This window comes from Triticum dicoccoides, chromosome 4A (assembly GCF_002162155.2).
Source record: "Triticum dicoccoides isolate Atlit2015 ecotype Zavitan chromosome 4A, WEW_v2.0, whole genome shotgun sequence".
Lineage (NCBI taxonomy): Eukaryota > Viridiplantae > Streptophyta > Magnoliopsida > Poales > Poaceae > Triticum > Triticum dicoccoides.
In genome coordinates, this window is record NC_041386.1 from 414,989,794 (window position 1) to 415,003,814 (window position 14,021).

Below are 14,021 nucleotides of genomic sequence, written 5' to 3' on the forward strand. Positions count from 1 at the left end.
GAGCTTAGATGTTGATTGTTGTGTGTATGTAGGGGAGCACAAAAAAACTTCTGGCTGACCCAGGGTCGTGGATGCTGAAAACATTTACAGACTTGGGTGACGGAAAAAGGTGGCTCCTCCTATGAATTATTGATTCCACACTTTTGTTTGTACTTACCAAAAATGCATATGCAGTACGATGCTCTGCAGAATTTTCATCAATTATGCTGCCTATATTGAAAAATGGTTAAATAAAAGATTTGTGACTACATTCAGGGAGTTTTCTCTCCCTTGTTTCTCATTTCTTTGCGTCTTCATACCTGGTTAGATAATTTTCGAGACAGACTGTTGTATGAAGCTTATGATCTCAGTATACGCTGCATCCTTTAAAATACTTGAACTTGATAATTCATTGGCTTACTAATCGATCGAGGAGATACTTTTATACCAAACATACTGCTACATGAATCTTATTATCTAGGTATGAATAAGTTTAAATCATGTGCTAAAAAAGAATGTGCATGAAGCTCCAATGCACCCAGATAAGTTTAGATGTATATATAACATTGCATGTATTTCCTACAGTTGGTATAGTTTCCTTGGTTTCTTTGATTGGTCCGGTACAGTTTCCATCATTGGATGAATATACCCGTTTGGAGTTGGTACAGTTTCGAACAAGATCCACTCTTGTTCTCCTTTTTTTGTCTATATTCTCAGCTGTAGCAGAGATTCCAAATAAAAAACATGGCCTTTATATATTCATGCATATTCAGACTCACTCATCTCACTCCTTCCATTCATTCGTTAGGAGGGGACATGCTTGTCTGTTTGAATCTACAGTGCAGCAGAAAGTCGCAGCTCCTCTTTGAAACCAACTCAAGAACATCGATCTGAAAGCATACGATGCTTTATGCTACTACCACCGACCGATGCCCACTGCACAACGCGCTGATGAACCCCTACACGTATTTTTCCATCTCAAAAAATATATGCATAGGATGCTCTGTTTGTCTTGTACTACTATGCTAAAAATTTGCTTTAACTTTTTTTGTGAAGGTCAAAATATTGTGTTCGAGAAGGTCAAGTGTGTTAAGTGTATCTCAGCAAGTTCAAATAATTTAAATATGCAAAATGTTGTGTTCTAGAAGGTCAAGTGTGTTATGTGCATCACCTTGCCCCCATTGAATCTTCTGCATTTCTTGTGTATTCTTCAGAAGTTCAAGTCATCGTAAGTTTCCTCGATTGAGCTACTCTTATGAAAAAGTTCAACACAGAGGCAGGTCTATGTGTGCAGACCAGGGAGGATGACGAACCATGCCTGGTGCCGCTACCCTCGTGAACAGATGGAGGAAGAAGGTCACCACAGAGGCAGGGAGAAGGTCACATAAGGTGCAGGAAGATTGTTAGAGTTCAGGAACAAGGGGTGTGTGATCTTTGTGCTGTTTTTGGGGTGCAAATTAACATGGGTATGCAATCTCACATCCTGTGTATTCTTGAGATGGCCTCCCTTAGCCTCAAAACCATATTGCATATAAATATGATAGTCCCAATGCTATGGTCACGTGTAAAGAAAATTAGATATGCGACTACAGATTTTTTTCTTCAGGTGGTCTTCATCATCGTTCTATAATTCAGATGTTCCTTGGTTGAATGTACTTCCATCGTTCCACCTCAACACTGATTCCTTCAGCTAGATCTCGCTTGTTATTTTGTATTTTTTTCTTTTCTGAAAAGAATTTGCTCTGGAACCCAGATCCAATGATGTAGCTTTGGCTATTTTTGAAAACATGGAGAAAATTGTACATGCTCGGCCAGTCAAAATTTTGGCTTTAATTTATCTTTTGCGAAGGTCAAAATGTTGTGTTTGAGAAGGTCAAGTGTGTTATCTCAGCAAGTTCAAATAAATTTAAACATGCAAGATGAAACATCAGAGAGTTGTGATTTTCTAGAACTTCAAGTGACAAACAAATTTGAAAAGAGCGCAAAACAAAATTTAAGTCTAGAAAAGTCACTTCAAAACACTAACAAGAAAAAGAATGTTCTCTTTGTCATCAAAGGAGAAAGGAAAAATTAATGAAAGGGGGAATGCATTTTACGCATTTTTGAAAAGAACTAAGAAGTTCGAATTAAACTAATAGAGTAGTTCGATCTTAATAAATAATTCACCTTTTCTGCTTCTGTAAGTAATACCAAGAAATTCAAACTAAAATAACGAAGTAGTTCAATCTTAAAAAAATACACATTTTCCTATTTCTAAATAATGAAACAAAGAAACTCACATTAAAATAACAAACTTTTTGTTTGTATAAATAGGAATTTTCCCGTTACTAATGAATAACACCAAGAAGTCCAAAATAAAAAAAATGAAGCTATTTGATGTATGTAAAAAACTCAGATTCCCCCAATACTAAAGATTAAAACCAAGAAGTTCAATTTTTAAAAACTAGGCAGTTCGATGTATATAAAAAACTCAAGTTTTCTCGTTACTAATGAATAAAACGAAGAAATTCAATTAGAAAAAAACATAGTAGTTTCTTATTTATTTTTACAAAGTTGGATTTTTCTGGTTACTAAAAAATAAGACCAATAAACTCAATTAGAAAAGATAGAGCAGTTTCTTATTTAATTTTACAAACTTGGATTTTCTAGTTACTAAAGAGAAAAACCAAAAAGTTCAATTCGAAATAACGAAGAAGTTCGAGGTTTCAAAAAAATCTCCAATTTTCACATTTCTAAGAATACACAATGAAGTTCAAATAAGAAAGGTAGAGCGATTCAATGTCTATAAAAACTCAGATATTTTCACATAACCTAGAGGAGTTCATATTGATGACTGCCAAAAGTTCACGTACTACAAAGTGTGTATTTGTATGAAGAAAAAAGGATGAAAAGACAAAGGCTAACAGTTTGTTGCTAGAAGTTCAAGTGCTCAGCCCGAGAAAGTTCAAAAATTATTGTGAGAGAGGTTGAACAAAAATACGTGACAGAAGTTCGAGGTGAAAACAACGGGAAGTTCAAGTACTACACGGAATGCGTTTCAGATAACAATATAAGAATAGAAAACAAAAATCTTAAAAGATTTGTTGCAAGAAGTTCACGTGCTCCTCCCGGTGAAGTTCAAGATCTCTAGTGCGAGACGTCCGACCTTCAACTATATGTAAAAAACAGGCAAAAAACTACATTGTTTTTGCCATTTTTAAAACTGCTCTCAAATGATAAAAATTTGTAATGTCTGTCCACATGAAAAACTTGCTGCTATTCATAAGCTTTCCAACGGTATATTATATGTTATATTCCGATGAATGGTTTAAAAGTTTTATGTATACAGTTAAAAACACATTTTTACACATTCAAAAAAATATTTTGAACCGTAGCGAGTATGAAAAACTGATCAACACAGGAAAGTTGTGTGTTTTCAGCAGCTTTCCATTGGTATATCATTTGCTCAATTCCGGTAGGTGGTTTGGGAGTTACGGGCAAAAACCAGCACGTCAAAAATAGAGTGAAGTTCAAACGGACATGCCCGAGAAGTTCAACTACTTCACACAGTGCATTTCCATTCTTGATGAAGACAGAAATCATTATCTCGTCATTCTCTAATTTACTTCAAAACGACAGGAATATCTTTTGTGTAAGTTCAAGTCCTCGGTCGGAGATAGTTAAAAAATATATTGTGAGAGAGGTTTGTACAAAAGGGAATATCATTTGTGTAACACTAACGAATTGATGAGAAAATTACAAACAAAAATACGTCACAAAAGTTCAACGTGAAAAAGGCAGGAAGTTCGAGTACTACACTGAATGAATTTCAGATGAAAAACTTCTAAAACCATCGCGAGTATGAAAAAATTGATCAACACAGGAAAGTTGTGTGTTTGCAGCAGCTTTCCACCGGTATATCACTTGCTCAATTCCGGTGAGTGGATGGAGAGCTACGGGCAAAAAAAGCCCGTGAAAAACAGAGTGAAGTTCAAGTAGACATGCCGAGAAGTTCAAGTTCTTCACGTGGTGCATTTTCGAAGAATCTGGTTCGCGATGAAGGCAGAACGAATGATCTCGCCGTTTTCGAAATTAGTTGAAAACGGCTAGGAATTAGAGAAAACCATCAACATGAAAAAGTTTTGCATTTTCCGTATCTTTTGAACTGTATATTATTTGCTCCATTCCGATAAAATTTGTAAAAATTACGATGAAAATATGTTTTTAGCCATTTTCAAAATTGACTTAAAACAGTAATGAATTGGGAGAAACAATATATACCAAAAAGTATCGCATTCCCTCAAGCTTTGCAACGCTAGATCATTTGCTGCATTCAGACGTACGGTTAAAAAATTAGCTTGAAAATACCAACTCGGTGGAACTTGTACCGTTTTCTAAATTACTCTTAAACCCTTCAAAATTAGGAAAAACTTTCAACATGAGAAAGTAGCGCATTTTTATAAGCTTTCCAACGTCATATCATTTGCGTCAATTGGACTAGCCATTTAGAAATGACATCGAAAATACAAACTCGGCTGTTGGGTTTGTGAAAATTTATGATTTTCCAAATTACTCTTTAACCATATGGAATTAGGGAAAACTTTCAACATGTGGGAGGAGCGGTTTTGTAGCAGCTTTCCGACGCCATATTATTTACCTCATTCCGATAAACGGGTCAGAAATGTGATCGAAAATATGATTCACATTTTTTGTATGAAGAAAAAGCGGTTTTCAAAACTGATCTTAAACCGCTTACATTTTGCCAAAAAATTAACTTGGGCCATGATACTCGCGTCCATAGATTTTCAATGTTATATAGCAAGCCCCTTTTGGATAATGTTGACAGAAGTTCAATCTAGCACAGGGGGAAGTTTAGGTCGAACCACTCAGGCAGTAAAATTGCAAAAAACGTGAGTTCATCACGACCCAAGAGCAAAATCCCCCAATCAGCAAGATTCCTATTTAAAACGGGCATTTAGTTGCTAAAACCCGCTTCAAGATTAGACTTACATCATATAGAACACGACTAACCAGAATAATTCACGTGAGAAGACACGATTGCGAAGATAGCAGGAAGGTCGGGTTCCTACAGAGAGAAGTTCAGGCGTGTAACTTAGGAAGTTCTGGTAGTGATCAGAATATTATTCTGATGCCGTGATCAGAATAGTGTTGTCTAATGGGAATTATATTTTGTATTACCCATGTAGCCTACAAAGTCTGTCGCACAACCTTGTAACTTCTTACCCCATTTCTAAATTTGTACTAGTCCTCTATACCGTATATTGCGCTACTCGTACTACTACCTCCCTCCTAGTTTACTGGTCCCCTTCGTAATTTGTGTCAAATTTTGACCATAAATTTCACTAACTAAATGTTAATGCATGTCACAAATATTATATCCTTTTATTCGTATTTGAACATAGTTTCCAATGACTTTCGGTGACATGCATCGACATTTTGTTAGTTAAACCTATGGTTAAAATGTGACACTAAATACGACTAGTAAGTAGTATAGTAGCAGTACTAGTATACGTCAGTCAAATTATTCGTCATTTCTTCACATTGAATTGTTGTGACAACACACTGCGAGTGAGGTGACACAAGAATCCCAGCGGTGTGTTCGGGTATTGTGGACTTCAGATTTGGAGTACTACCACTTATCTGTCGAAATCTTTCATCATTCACTTAAAATAGTCGATATATCATACATTGAGTACCATATAACTGGAATTAACGGATGCAACTCCAAGAAGGATTGGCCGGTGCTGCCGGCTGGCGTCAAGTTCGATCCCACGGATCAGGAGCTGATCGAGCACCTTGAGGCCAAAGTGAGTGCTAACAGCACGAGATTTCACCCTCTCATCGATTTGTTCATACCAACCATCGACAGCGAGCACAACATATGATACACCCAGCCTGAGAAACTTCCAGGTAAGACACCGATCGGCCGTCTACCTGCACAAACATATTCCTTTGTTTATAGCTCTATTTTTCTTTTTAAACGCAGACCTAGTGAAGCAATTACAATTTGACAATTAACAAAAAGTGAAACAAGTGACTACAACATGCCAAACATGTAATGAAAATGCCAACTACATACACTAAAATCTGTATTCGACAATACTGTAGGTATCACACTGAGTGGCCTAAGCAAGCATTTCTTCCAGCGCAATTCCAAGGTGTTCAAAAGGGGCACGTGGACGTGTCGCAAGATACAGTCGGAGTGCGGCATGCGCACGATGTGGCACAAGATCGGCAATACTTTGCCGGTGATGGTCAATGGCCAGCAGACGGGAAGCAAAAAGGTTCTGGTGCTGCACACCAACAAGAACTTCGACCATTCCCGCAAAAAAAAAGAACTTTGACCAGCAGAGGACCAACTGGGTGATGCACCAGTACCACCTTGGGGACCTAGAGCAAGAGAATGAGCGGGAGCTGGTCCTCTGCAAGATTTTCAACCAGACGAACACTAGGGCCAGGACTAAAAAGATTATAAGCTAGTTTGGTATTGGTACTTGTACTACCTTGTCGTCCGCAAGTTGGTATTGCTGTTAACGATCTTTCGGTATGAACTTGGCATTTGCTTCCAACCATCATGCTGAGGGTCGACGTGGATATACAACTGAATCATTTGTTTCAAAAAGAAATTTTAGGCACCTGATTTTTATTTGATGGGTAGCATAAGCACCTGTCGTTTGAATTCCCAGTTCTCCAAATTTTTCGAAACAAGTGCATGCACTTATTATCACGATGAAAAAACAATATACCTGCTGCATCCCAGTTATCAGTGTGTACTTGCAGAATTCTCTCATTTATTGAGCAGGTATATTGTTTTTTCAGGTCGAGCAAGTTTCAACTAGGCTGTAGACTGCCCAAGCTTGGTTTTGTTTTTAACAGGCCTAGCCCATGAAGACAACGAGGCACAAAGATCCAACAAGTATCTACTGGCCTCTGGCCCCCAGCATTAGTTATATTTTGTCTTACAACATCCGCAGGCAGTTTTTGTACTGAATCAAACACACAACCCAATTCTATTTTCCTCTTGAAACGCCATGTCCTACTTCCATTTTCTAATCTCTACATATAGTTTTACTAGTTCATATACACATATCATTATATTGAAAATAAATAGAGTTCCCTTTTCATATTTACATCCTTATTTTTGTTGTTGTTTTCCCTCCCAGCGCTGACTTTTTTACCACTGGTTTTCCCTTAAACCAACTCAATTGTCCCACATCTTGTTTGCTTACAAAAACAAAACAAATTTTTTGGCAAATCAATAAGTTCTTAAAGAAATGTTTATCATTTCAGGATTTCAACAGTTCAGACTCCACCGAAATATGCAAAATAAGGTTGAATTTTTTGACCGTGGTCCTGGGCAGAAAATGGGTTGTAATAAATTACTTAAGAATTAGCAAATGGGCTGCAAATTATTAAAGAAATAGCAAATGGGCTCTATGTTGTCTGCCACAGATTTGGAGGCTGACTTGTGGCCCTACTAAGTTCATGCGTACATAAGGTTTCTCAAAAAAAGAAACTTAGTAAACAATCGACTCTACCAGCGTCAGACCGTTCGATGTCAATCTAACGACAATTTTGCTTCTTCAGTCTCTGATCTTCCTGCTCCAGCCGCCCAAACCAGCGCCGGCGGAACCGCCTGCTTCCGCCTCCCATGGCTGGCTTTGCTGCCGGGCAGGCCTCACGGCCCCACCATACTCACATCCCTGGCTTGGCTATCCCTCTACTCACCCACACCTCCTGTTATTCTCCAGCGACGACAGCCGAACCAGTCAACCCTCATACTCCCCACCGCGTGGGCAGCCACTGCCGTGTCTTCCCCAGCTCCATGTCATTCCCTTCCTAGGCCTCGCCGTCGTCCACCGCCCGGGTGCTCTCAGCGCGCCGTGGTCAACGTGGTCAACGAACGACATCCATCGGACATGGACTTTACGTGGAGAGGCGGACAGCTGGGTCCATAGCCGCAACAAGGAAATGCCTCCTTATTACGCACAAAATAATGATTCCTCCACCTGACATTTGGGATCCACCAAAAGGGCCTCTGTATTTCACGAAAAAATGTTCCCCCCGCTGACCAGTCGAACCCACCAGCTATATCTTCGCACGGAAGGAAGTGCCTCCTTATTACGCAGAAAAAATGAATACTCCCCCTGCTAGCTGGGACCCATCATAGTGGGAGGCTGACATGTGGGCCTACTAAGTTGATGGGGATGGAGGGCTTTTTCAACTTAGTCAATATGAACGATTCTAGCTCCAGTGACCGTACGATGTCCATCCAACGGCCATCGTGCTTCTTCAACCTCTGGTCTTCTTGCTCCAGCCACCCAAAGCAGCACCGGTCGTGCCGCCTGCTCCTGCCTCCCGTGGCCGGCTATGCTGTCATGGAGGCCTCACCGCCCCTACTACTCCCATCGCTGGCCAGACCCCACGGTGACGGCAGCCTCACACCGGAGCCGAACCAGTGAACCCTCGTACTCCTCTCCGCGTGGGCATCCACTGCCGCGTCTTCCCCGGCTCCGCGTCGTCCCCTTCCTAGGCCTCGCGGTCGTCCACCGCCTTGGTGCTCTCGGTGCGGCGTGGTCAATGTGGTCAACGAACGACTCCCATCGGAAGAGTACTATACGTGGAGAGGCTGACAGCTGGGTCGACGGGCCGCGGCAAGGAAGTGCCTCCTTATTACGCCGAAAATAATTATTCCTCCACCTGACAGCAGGGACCCACCGGATGGGCCACCGTATTTCACGTAAAAACGTCCCCCCTAACTGTTGGGACCCACCAGCTACATCTTTGCACTCAAGGAAGTGTCTGACAGTCGGGACCCACCTGGTCGAAGCGTACGTAGCGTTGTCATTTTGGTCGCGAATGTGTACGTACATACTGGTCGATGTAGAGGCGTGCACGTGTCGTAGTAGAGGCGCACACGTGTCGTAGTAGAGGCGCGCACGTAGCATGTACACGTACATACAGTGGCCAGGGTGAAAGAAAGAAAATACAGCCACGTACGTCCATAGGGGTGGGGTCTCGAACGCCTAGTCGCACATACATACGGCCAGGGCTCGTGTACATGGCTGGGTTGGAACGGAGAAGTTGCACCATCGTCGTGTTCATGGGGAGGCAACCGACTGGGTCGAAACGGAATGCGTCGTCGTGTTCATCGGGAGCCAACCGGCTTGGATGGAACAGAAACGAGGCCCGGCGTACCACAGAATGGAGGAAACGGCCTTGTGTTCGACCAGCCACTTTCGAAATGGGATCCTGTTCATCGGGAGGGGTCTGGCGTAACGCAAAACGGAGGAAACGGACCTCCTACGGTGGAAACGGGGTCCTCTTGATCGGGAGGGGTGTGGCGTACCGCAAAACGGAGGAAACAGACTTGTGTTGGAGTGCTACGGTTGAAACGGGGGTCCTGTTCATCGGGAGGGGTGTGGCATACCGCAAAACGAGACTCCACGGGCTACTATTCATCTCCACTATCGACCTCCTCCAGCCTCCACGGGCTATTGTTCATCCACCGTCGACCTCCTCCAGCCTCCACCTGTGACTGTTCATCCACGGGCTCCTATTCATCCAGCCTCCACCGCACGCTCCTCCACCGGCTACTGTTCAACCAGCCCTCTCCACGAGGTCCTGTTCAACCACCCCTCCACGGGCTACTATTCATCCAGCCCTCTACCGTCTACTGTTCAACCAGCCCTCCATGAGGTCATGTTCATCCAGCCCTCCACGGGGTCTTGTTCATCCACCGGCTCGATCGATCAGGGTACTGTTCATCCAGCGGCAACAACCTCTACTACCACAGGGTCCTGTTCATCCAACCCCCCACCGGGAACTGTTCATCCAATCCCCCCAACAACGCTCATTGTTCATCAAGGGAAGGAGGCAGCAGTGTTCGATCGGCTTCAGTTAGTAGCAGTAGCGAAGGAATCACTCGGCTTCAGTTAACAACAAGGGATTGATCGATCGCTCGGGTTCAGTAACGCCTAGCCTGTAGTGCAATCGCTCGGGTTCAGTTAGAGCCCAACGCCTCGCTCGAGTTCAGTAAAAGTGCAATGCCTCACACACACGCGCGTACATAGAAGAGAAACGCGCATCGCTCGGCCCCCGACCACCCACGGTTACCGGGAACTCCCCAATATTTTCCTCGACCTAGCTTCTACCATGGTTTTTTCCGTTATGGATGGCCCAAAGGATATCATGCAGCTGCGTCTCCGGCCCGCCCAGGACGAAAAGCCCATTTTCTATCATGTTTTCTTGTAATAGAAGTAGGACCCCACCACATCTATGATGATACCGGGTTTTGTCACAATTATCGTCATAGAAGTGTCATAAGTATGACAAAAACAATCGTTCGGCCCAAAATGTCACGGATGTGTCTTTTTTTGTAGTTCTTATAAATACCCATCTCGCGCGGTCATTATCTCTTCTTCCACCTCGCCACCTCGCTCAAACCCTATTGCCACCGCTAGCTAGCATCGACGCTGGAGATGAAGTGCTTAACTGTCGCAACCTCTCCGACATCGTCCTCACGCTGGCCGCGGACCTCATCTTCTCCGATGCCGCAGTAGGTGTCTTCCGCCGTCGAGTTAGGGCACGGGAGATTGGAACTGCTCGGCCTCCCTTCCGCCTCGCCTAGCAGTTCGTTTTGGGTAAATAAATCTCACCTTTTACAGTCTTTTTGATCTGTAAAATCCATCCACTTCAACCCAAAGTGGTTTATACTCTTCCAAATATGGATCTGTCTCTTTTCGAATCTCATATCTTGCAAAGTATATTCACTAATGCTTCATAACTAGTTAGATTCCTCACTTGTACTTATTCCTGGATTCGTACAAATCTGGAACCTACTCTCTTCAAATAAGTGAATGTCTTTGCTCTATGAGGTCAATATCTTCAAACTGATTTATCTTCAAAATCTTTTGAGGATGCATATGGCCTCTTCCCTTCCCTCGCATCTCTAATGCTGTCACAGGTACATGTACGTGGGAGAATCCCTTGGTTCTCATAGTTTGCATTCATTTGCAAAGTTCTTACACCATCACATTCACTCCCCTGAAGCCAGTTCATGTCTGACCACTAGACGGAAGCCTTTCACTGTTCTAAAGCAGACAGCACCGTGGAAATACTGCTCTAGATCTGCCTCCAGATCTGTATGAACTATACAAGACAGATCCTGAGGAGAACTACAATCAGCACAAGACCTGGATTCAATGGATTCGAAGATATTGGGCAGAACAGTGGTTCAAGTACAACTTTGTCACTGCTGAATATGCTGAGAAGAACGCTATTAAGCACCCGTGGGGCGATATTATCTACAGAAATCTGCAACCTAAGTCGAAGCCTGAAGCTATTGCTCAAGGTTTCTATCCTTGCATGGTCAGAGGACCGCAGCCTGAAAATGCCGACCCATCGTCTTTGCTATGGTGTCATGAAGACAATCTCTTCAAGCGTAACTATCAGTTTGCTAACGAGTCAGCTGCCAAGAACAGAAAGGAGCTTGGACTCAACTTCAATCCCAGTCCTTCTGCTCCAAGATAGGATGGCACTCGCGAAGCCAATGCCAATGTCATCGGCCCATTCACTAGCTTCGATAGGCTCCTCTCTCACATTGCTTCTTAGAGGGCCACGGTGGATCAATCTGCTGATGATGCAGACTCTGAAGATGCGCCAGCACCACCGAGGCAGAAGAATAAGAAGACAAAAGCTTCAAAGCCCTTTGTTGCACCAACCGCTTCGCCTGTGAAGCCCTTGAAGGCTGCACCTCCTAAACCCAGGTGTGCAGTCCGAAGACTTGTCTCGTGTCTCCAAGAAGATCAAGAAGCCCAAGAAGATTTCTGGGCATGACATGACTCCTGCTGTCATTCTGCGCAACGAGGAAGACACCATCGATGAAGATCTTGGTGATGAAGCTCTAGAGATGCTGATCAAGAGCAAGCAAGAGGCGGAGATCTTCAATGATCTGCTCCTCTTTGATGTTGACATTCTGAACAACTTCATCGATGAATGGTTCGATGACCAAAGCATCAGTATTGATGACTTGCAGTTGCCAATGGACATCAGCGTCACTTTTCATGGAGCTATTGCAAATGAATTGGCCTTAGCTCAGAAAACCATCAAGCTCAAGAACAAGATTGATCATGAGAAGGCGCATTTCAAGAAACACATGGCCAAGCTCAGTGTGGCTGATGTGCAAATCTTCAAGAACATGTTGCATGATCTCAAGGCTGAATTCCACAAGAAGCGTGAAGAAGCCAAAGGCTCATGCGAGTGCAAGAAGTATTATGCGCAGAAATGTGTTCAAGCGCATAACGAAGCTGAGAAACGAAAGGCTCTTAGGCGTCCTGGCATCGACCCCATGATGCCTGCCAAGCAAAAGAAGAAGGCTGCTGAAGCCCAACCTGAAGCTCAATGGCAGGATCGACCAAGCCTTGCCTTCCCTGCCAGCATGACAGGCTCGAAGCCAAAGGTCCCCTCAGCAACTTCAGAAATGAAGAAAACACGACAAGCTGAGGTCGAAGCCAGGAAGAGGAAGCTCAAGAACACCTCTGATGATGCTCCCTCCAAGAAGAGATTGAAGACAAAGGCTTCAAAGTCTTCAAAGAAAGAGCGTGTTGTTGCACCAGAGCCCCTCATAGTTGAACCTATCTTAGTTGCTCTTCCTGCTTCAACCAACCAAGAATGACACCTTGTGATCCATGAGCCGGCTTCCACAGAGGCTCCAGGGAGTGAATAAGTTCTAGTTGTTGACCCCACCGCAGCTGAACACATTGGTCATGAAGACAATGTGCATGATGATGAAGTCCTTCCTCAGCTCGAGCCCCAGTCGGTATCATCGCCTACTCCAACGAGTAGTGGACTTATTAGCATTGGTCGTCCATTGACGCCAATTGCTCAAGATGACTTATGGGCCGAGCGCCAACAACAAGACACTCCAGTTCAAGATGAGACACCACGAACTCCCCCTACTCAAGTTACCTCTTCAGCACTTGATAATGAAGACTACATGGAACAGACCACCCCTTCTCCAAAGGCGTCGCCATCTTTTCGCAGGCTTTGCAAGGGCCTCAGCCTACAAGTCTCCATGTAGAGCATCCCAGAAGAAAAAGCGCAACACACTAGCTCAGTAACACGTCAAGTGTTTCCTGAAGCCACTCCTTCTGTGACTTCCTTTGAGTCCAAAGCCAGGACTGCTAAAGACATTCTGGCTGCATCTGCCGAAGAAGAAGAAAGAGAAGCCACACCCCCAGCAAGTGATCCAGTCATTCTCGAGGAGAATGTGTTCGTGCCTGACCCTCCAGTCATTGAAAAGATGGAGGTTGAAAACAATGAGGCTGCCACTAACAACGCCACTGGAGCCAATGACTCTGTCGTGGCTGAAGATAATGTGGAGCCTGAAGCTAATGTTAATGATGAAGCCACCGTGACGCCTATCATCTCTGATGACGCCGTTCCTCCTCCAAGGCCACATACCATGGAGTGTGCATTCAATCATGAAGGCGAGCTTGTCACAATCAGATGGCCTATTATGGTTCCACCCACTGCCCCTGGGCCATAGTATGATTATCATGTGGAGCATAGGCCTCAAGTTCAGAAGCCAAAGCCACGTCTGCTAAGGCTTCCAAGTGCTGTCACCACTTAGGGCTCATTCAACATGCTCAGCTTCAGAGAGCACAATACTTTCTTTGACAGCGCTAAGAACCTATACACGAAGCCCAAGATATCCTCTGACAGATTTTGGTGCCATCAGCAGCGAAGCTATTACTCATGCATCCTGTACAACCAAGACCAGATCTTTCCACACAAGCGTATGGATTGTGATGCTATGGCTGGGATGCCATGTCTTAAAGAGGCTATTGACTTCTTTAGGGATGTTGGTCTCTACCCTTTGTGACTGGCAAAGAACACAAGAATGAAGAGCTTCTGCTGCAGTTCTATGCCACTTTACACATTCGAGGCTACAACAGGGATCCGAAGACTTGGGTCCTTGAGTGGATGACAGGTGATGTTCATCATGAAGCCAAAGCTCAATACAACATCGAGCTGACTTC

General features: G+C 43.7%; 1 long non-coding RNA gene across 1 annotated transcript in view; it reads left to right on the forward strand.

Moving 5' to 3' along the window:
- Positions 1 to 1,593, forward strand: part of LOC119285994 — a 2,798-nt gene extending 1,205 nt beyond the window's left edge. The window contains exons 2-4 of the long non-coding RNA XR_005140111.1: positions 33 to 109; positions 788 to 944; positions 1,036 to 1,593. This is a non-coding gene — a long non-coding RNA (uncharacterized LOC119285994). The remainder of the gene's footprint in view (positions 1 to 32; positions 110 to 787; positions 945 to 1,035) is intronic.
- The last annotated feature ends 12,428 nt before the right edge of the window (positions 1,594 to 14,021 follow it).